The sequence below is a fragment of the Triplophysa rosa genome, linkage group LG8, assembly GCF_024868665.1.
Source record: "Triplophysa rosa linkage group LG8, Trosa_1v2, whole genome shotgun sequence".
In the NCBI taxonomy this organism is placed as follows: domain Eukaryota; kingdom Metazoa; phylum Chordata; class Actinopteri; order Cypriniformes; family Nemacheilidae; genus Triplophysa; species Triplophysa rosa.
Genome location: NC_079897.1, coordinates 21,338,418 through 21,345,725, shown reverse-complemented (window position 1 = coordinate 21,345,725; position 7,308 = coordinate 21,338,418).

Sequence of the window (7,308 nt, the reverse complement as noted above, 5' to 3'; positions counted from 1 at the left end):
GGTCATTTCGATGGGAAAGAGTGAAACACAAATGCAACAGAAAGTTTCGATGGGAAAGAGTGAAACACAAATGCAACAGAAAGTGAGTGAGAAAGCAAGAGAGAGAGAGAGAAATAATTAGTCTAATGAAGAGGAATTAGCACAGTAGGAATCAGCAGTGGAAGCTGAGTAATTGAATTAACTGGGTTTTGAATAATTTCCCTTTCATTTTACCTATTTGCTTATTAAATGGATTTGTCATGACTAATTTAACCTTCTTCTCCCAAATTACTCAAATTGTGGATGAAAAAAATGAAATCTTTGTCTTATTTGACCAATTACATAACAAGGGAAGAACACAACATAATGGAGCTGTTGTCGATGTGATAATTATACTTCCTGTCACTGACTCCCTCCTTTGGGGTTTGTCATATAGTTTGTGCCAAATACCACCCACCACCACAGAAACGTTTTTCTCAGAATATGTTGCTAAATTTATAATATAGTGTGTGTTTTTTGGTGTGAGCTGGGAAGGTATTTTTGCTGCCTGGATGGAGCGTGGGCAGATACTTACAATGGCATTGTTTCATATTGGCAAGATTCACTGCATACACAGTCTTGTCTTGTGTCATACATTGTTTCATTTTTTTGTATGCTACCTCACATCTACTCGCACAGGCATACACACAAACATTTAGTCCTAGCAGGAGCAGTGAGATGTTCTTCTGCCAACATCTATATTGTAAGAATGAAAAAGTGTTTATTTTGCCCTTAATCCAATTCAAATTAGGTTTGTAAACATGACAATTGGAGAATCGCATTAGCAATTGGGTTATTCTGAATACAAAATATAATATAAAAAAGTATCAAATAAGAAAAAATATTATAAAGATCACATACACTGTAAAAAAAAAGATTTGCAGCAGGTTTGCCAGTAACTTACTGTAGATTTCATTTATAATTTTGTTTTAAACATAAACTTACCTAGTTCTTAAATATTCTTTCATAAAACAAGACTAAATATTTTAGGTCACTTTTCTTGTTATGTAAATGTATCGTATTAAATATTTTTACTAGAAAACAAAACAAAAATGCTTAGGTAGAATGTCATTTTTCAGTGTAATGCCAGTAATGAGACCAGTCTCTTCTTGCTCATTTTGAATCTCAAAAGTCAAAGTGTTTTAATTTTATTTAAAGTAAAGTTTAACTCAAATTAAAAACTGTACGAATAATGCAATATCGATAGCGATATTGCATTTATACAACAGTTCGACGGCACACATGTGTAGATAAATCAGTAACAACATAGGAGTGTGTTAGGAACGACTCGAGAGTCAAGTGCAGAGTAGTTCGAGATTTTATTAGATCCCCTACGGAAGACACACACCGCTAAAAGGAGGAACAAAACAGGCAATTAGAGTCCAGGGGTGTCACCAGAAATGTCAAAAAGGCTCGAGCGCTCGGCCGTAGGAACCAGGAATTAACACGAAAAAGGTACGTGATCCAACAAGGGAAGCGGGGGGACCATGTCCGGGCAAAAACTGCCGTAAAGTCAAACGTAAATCCACCCAACGAGGGACACAAAAAACCACTTGTTGCAGAAAGGACGAAATGATAATAATAAATCCGCCCAGCGAGGGATAGGAGAGAATCCGCCTGGGAAAAACAATAGTAATTCGCCCTGCGAGGGAGAGCAGAGAATCCGCCCGGAGTAAACAATAGCAGGAGTCAGTGGTAACGACCCCGGCGATCCTACTGGACCAACAGGAGAAGTCCGCAGCTTAAGCTCTCGACCCACAACCGGAAGAGAACCGCGGAGTAGAACAGCTGAGCTGCGGGAACTTGTGCAGATAGCCGGAGGAATCCACGGGAAGGGAGCGATCCTCCGTAATCCTCGGCAGATGCGTCTCTTTAGTGTAGGAGCTGGCAGTCGATGATGCTGGGTTAAAAGAGAGAGCAAGGCAGAGGCAGACACCAGGTGCAGTCAAAAAGCCCTGGAGCCTAGACAAGACAAGGAATTTTAAATACAGTGCATTCTCACGACAAGACTAGACAAGGCTTGAATATGGACAACCTTCCGGTAATACACCAAAACGGACTGACACAGGACAAGGGAAACACGGGGTATATAAAGAAATTCGAACCGAGAGATAACGAGGAACAGCCGGAGAAGGAGCGGGAAAATCAGAAACCCCAGGTGAGATGCGGAACACAGTAATGAAAGAATTAACAAGGTAACAAGGGGGGCGGAGTCCACGCGGACTTCGGACACATGGCGAGTTGTCACAACAGAGCCATGTGCCCGACATGACACAACAGAGGACAGAGAGGAAAACCCACAGGCGCTAGACTCGAGACCTGACAGTACCCCCCCAGTGGCGCCACCGGGTGTCCTAGGAGGGGGCTCACCTCGTCGCCGGTAGAAGTCCATGATCAGCGACTGGTACAGTATGTCCCGGGACGGTACCCAACTTCTCTCCTCTGCGCCGTACCCCTCCCAGTCCACTAGGTATTGTACGCCTCTGCCTCTGCCCAAGGCGTCGGACGTCTAGTAATCTTCTCACCGTGTAGGTGGGAGAACCATCCACTAGACATGGAGGGGGGGAACGGGGCGATTGCTGGTGGGGTGGAGGGGCGAAATGAACACCGGCTTGACCCTGGATACATGAAATACCGGGTGAACCCGACCGAGGAAAGGAGGGAGTCTGAGCCTGACCGCCACCGGATTAACCACCTTGGTGATCCGGTATGGACCAATGAACCTCGGCACCAGCTTGCGAGAAGGCGCCCGGAGAGGCAGGTCCTTCGTGGAGAGCCATACCCGTTGACCACACACATAGGTTGGGGGAGAGGACCGGTGTCGATCGGCTGCTGCTTTGGTCCGTCCTCCGGTTTGGGCCAGAACCCCCCTGGCCTTCTCCCAAGTGCGACGGCAACGCTGAACGAAGGCCAGAGCAGACGGGACCGCAGCGTCGGGTTCCTGTGCCGTACACAGAGGGGGGTTATAACCTAATGAACATTCAAAAGGAGACATACCAGCGGCTGCCGACAGAAGGGAATTGTGGGCGTACTCGATCTAGGAGAGTTGAGAGCACCAGGAACTCAGGTAAGAAGATGTCAGACAGCGGAGCATTCTACCAAGATCCTGGTTGGCCCGTTCACACTGCCCGTTGGTCTGGTGGTGGAAACCAGAAGACAGACTCGCAGAGGTCCCGATCTGTCTACAGAACTCCTTCCAGAACCGGGAGGAAAACTGAGGACCCCTATCAGAAACCACGTCGGCCGGCAAGCCATGGAGGCGGAAGACGTGGTCCACCATCAGTTGAGCAGTCTCTCGGGCAGAAGGGAGCTTGGGTAAAGGGACGAAATGGACCACCTTGGAGAAGCGATCCACCACAGTAAGAACCACAGTGTTACCATTGGAGGGGGGAAGCCCTGTGACAAAATCAAGGGCTACATGAGACCAGGGGTGGGAGGGAATGGGCAAGGGGCGGAGCAGACCAGCAGGAGGGCGATGGAGGGACTTGCATTGAGCACATACCGGACAGGCCAACACAAACTGTCTGACATCGGTGATCAGTGACGGCCACCAGAAACGCTGACGGATGGTAGCCAACGTTCCCCGATTACCTGGATGGCAGGCTAGCTTGGAGGAGTGGCCCCACAGAAGGACCTTAGGGCGCAACGCAGCCGGCACAAACAGCCTATCTGCTGGACACTCAGTTGGCACTTGCACCCCTCGTCCTGCCTTTTCCACCCGCCGCTCGATTCCCCAGGAGAGTGCCCCGACCACCATCCTCTCAGGAAGGATGGCCTCGGCCGAAAACTCTCTCTCTGGGGTCTCGAACTGGCACGAGAGAGCGTTAGGCTTACAGTTCTTGGAACCAGGCCGGTACAAGAGGGTGAAGTTGAAACGGTCGAAAAAGAGTGCCCAACGGGCCTGGCGGGAGCTCAACCTCTTGGCTGAATGGATATATTCCAGGTTCTTGTGATCCGTCCAGACCAAGAAGGGCTGCGCTGCTCCCTCCAACCAGTGACGCCACTCTCCCAATGCCAGCCTTACCGCTAACAACTCTCGGTTACCGATATCATAATTACATTCTGCAGGGCTAAGGCGGTGGGAAAAGAAGGCGCAAGGGTGCACTTTTCCATCGACAGCGGACCGCTGAGACAACACTGCGCCGACCCCGACGTAAGAAGCGTTGACCTCAACAATAAACTGGAGCTCAGGATCTGGAAAAGACAGGACAGGTGCAGAGACAAAACGAGACTTTAAAGAGTCAAAGGCCACCTGAGCGTTATGGTCCCACCTGAACGTCACCTTAGTGGAGGTCAATGCCGTGAGTGGCGCGGCGATGAGGCCAAAGCCCCGGATGAAACGCCGATAGAAGTTGGTGAAGCCCAGGAACCTTTGGAGCGCCTTTCGAGAGTCGGGTGTGGGCCATTCGGCAACAGCACTTGTCTTAGCAGGATCTGCCTTAATCCCGCCTGATGAGATGATATGACCAAGGAACGTAACCGACTCGGAGTGGAATTCGCACTTCTCCGCTTTTACGAATAGCTGGTTCTCAAGCAATCATTGGAGGACCCGTCTAACATGTTGGGTGTGTACCTGGAGAGAAGGGGAGAATATAAGAATGTCATCCAAGTGCACGAAAACAAACTGATTAATCATGTCACCCAAAACGCTATTAACGAGGTCCTGGAAGACAGCGGGAGCACTGGTCAAACCAAACGGGAGAACCAAATACTCGTAATGTCCCGTAGGGGTGTTGAAAGCTGTCTTCCACTCATCTCCTTCTCGAATGCGGACAAGGTGGTAGGCATTGCGAAGGTCTAACTTAGTGAAGACCCGGGCTCCCTGCAAAAGTTCAAAGGCAGACGACATGAGAGGTAGGGGATACCTATTCTTAATGGTGATGTCATTCAGACCTCGGAAATCAATACAGGGATGCAGGGAGCCGGGGTCTCGAGGACGTACCAGGGGTCTCGAGGACGTACAGCACAATCCTCTCGTGGTGATTGCCCGAAAGGGAAAGACTCACACTAGGGGTGACGTGGGTGATAGATGAAAGAAGTCTGCCCGCAAGGGACCATGCATCGACTGGCTCGGCAAGAGGTAGAAGTGGAATACCCCATTCACGGGCTGTGGCGGCTCCAATGAAGTTACCCTCGGCCCCGGAGTCGAGGAGGGCATGACCAGAGTGAATGCTCCCTTGGAACTGCAGACGAAAGGGGAGCAGGCTGCGGCTGACAGGAGAGGTTGAGGGAGAGATTCCGCCCACCAGGACTCTCCGGCTTACTGGTGGGCTTTGGATTTTAAAGGACACCGGATCGTGAAGTGCCCCGCCTTGCCGCAGTACAAGCAAAGTCCTTGGGCTAGCCGCTGCTGTCTCTCTTGAGGAGTAAGGCGTAGATGACCCAATTGCATGGGCTCCTGAGTAGGAGGCGGGTTGGTGGAAGGCCCCGTCTCAACCGCTGGTGAAAAGTTCCGGAAGGGGTTGGTCAGGCGGCGTTGGCGGCGTCGTGTCAGGCGACTCTCAACCCGCACCGACAGGTTAATGAGGGCGTCCAGTTCGTTGGGAAGGTCTAGAGGGGCCAGTTCGTCTGCAATGTTAGTGTTTAATCCGTCGAGGAAGCGAGCACGTAGGGCGCTCTTATTCCAATCACAAGCCGCCGCAAGGGTTCTGAGACGAATGGCGTAGTCCGTAACCAATCCTCCCCCTTGGGTTAGACGGGATAACTGTGCGGCAGCTTCATCCCCCTGGGCCGTCCGGTCAAACAGGCTAATCATCTCCTGGCGGAAGATCTCGAAAGTGGCACAGCAAGGAGCGCTCGCATTCCAGACAGCCACTGCCCAGTCCCGAGCAGGACCTGAGAGGAGCGTGATGACGTACGCCACTTTAGTGGCTTCAGAGGAATAGCGACGGGGTTGTAAGGCACATTGAGACAAAAAGGCACGGCAGGATAGGGGATCACCATTATAAATGGGCGGGTTGTTAGCGTGGGGCTCCGGGTCAGGGGGAGTTGGGGCTCGACCGGCAGGGACAGACCGGAATTCTCCAAACAGTGAAGCGAGTTCGGCCATACGGGAGTTGAGGGCTCCCACCTCCTGGGCGGTAGCATTCAGCCGGGTGGTCTGTTGACCCAACAGGGCACCCTGCTGAGCGAGAGCAGCGCGAAGGGGATCAGGCCCTGCTGACTCCATCTTGGTCAGTCCGTTCTTTTAGGAACGACTCGAGAGTCAAGTGCAGAGTAGTTCGAGATTTTATTAGATCCCCTACGGAAGACACACACCGCTACAAGGAGGAACAAAACAGGCAATTAGAGTCCAGGGGTGTCAACAGAAATGTCAAAAAGGCTCGAGCGCTCGGCCGTAGGAACCAGGGATTAACACGAAAAAGGTACGTGATCCAACAAGGGAAGCGGGGGGACCATGTCCGGGCAAAAACTGCCGAAACGTCAAACGTAAATCCACCCAACGAGGGACACAAAAAAACCACTTGTTGCAGAAAGGACGAAATGATAATAATAAATCCGCCCAGAGAGGGATAGGAGAGAATCCGCCTGGAGAAAACAATAGTAATTCACCCAGCGAGGGAGAGCAGAGATTCCGCTTGGAGAAACAATAATAATCCGCCCAGCGAGGGAGAGCAGAGAATCCGGCCGGAGTATACAATAGCGGGAGTCAGTGGTAACGACCCCGGCGATTCTACTGGACCAACAGGAGAAGTCCGCAGCTTAAGCTCTCGACCCACAACCGGAAGAGAACCGCGGAGTAGAACAGCTGAGCTGCGGGAACTTGTGCAGATAGCCGGAGGAATCCACGGGAAGGGAGCGATCCACCGTAATCCTCGGCAGAGGCGTCTCTTCAGTGTAGGAGCCGGCAGTCGATGATGCTGGGGCAAGGGAAACACGGGGTATATAAAGAAATTCAAACCGAGAGATAACGAGGAACAGCCGGAGAAGGAGCGGGAAAATCAGAAACCCCAGGTGAGATGCGGAACACAGTAATGAAAGAATTAACAAGGTAACAAGGGGGGCGGGGTCTACGCGGACTCTGGACACATGGCGAGTTGTCACAACAGAGCCATGTGCCCGACATGACACAACAGAGGACAGAGAGGAAAACCCACAGGTGCTAGACTCGAGACCTGACAGGAGTGTCTTTAAAACCCTCCGGTTTTTAAAAGAACAGGGGAACGACTTTCTTCCGCCACGAATTCCAGCCCAGCATAACAGTAAAACAAACTTCCGCTACTAATTCCAAACCGTCACTTCTTTTAAATGTGCGCTGTGCTGAGAGAGACTTTTAAAAGGCAATCCCAA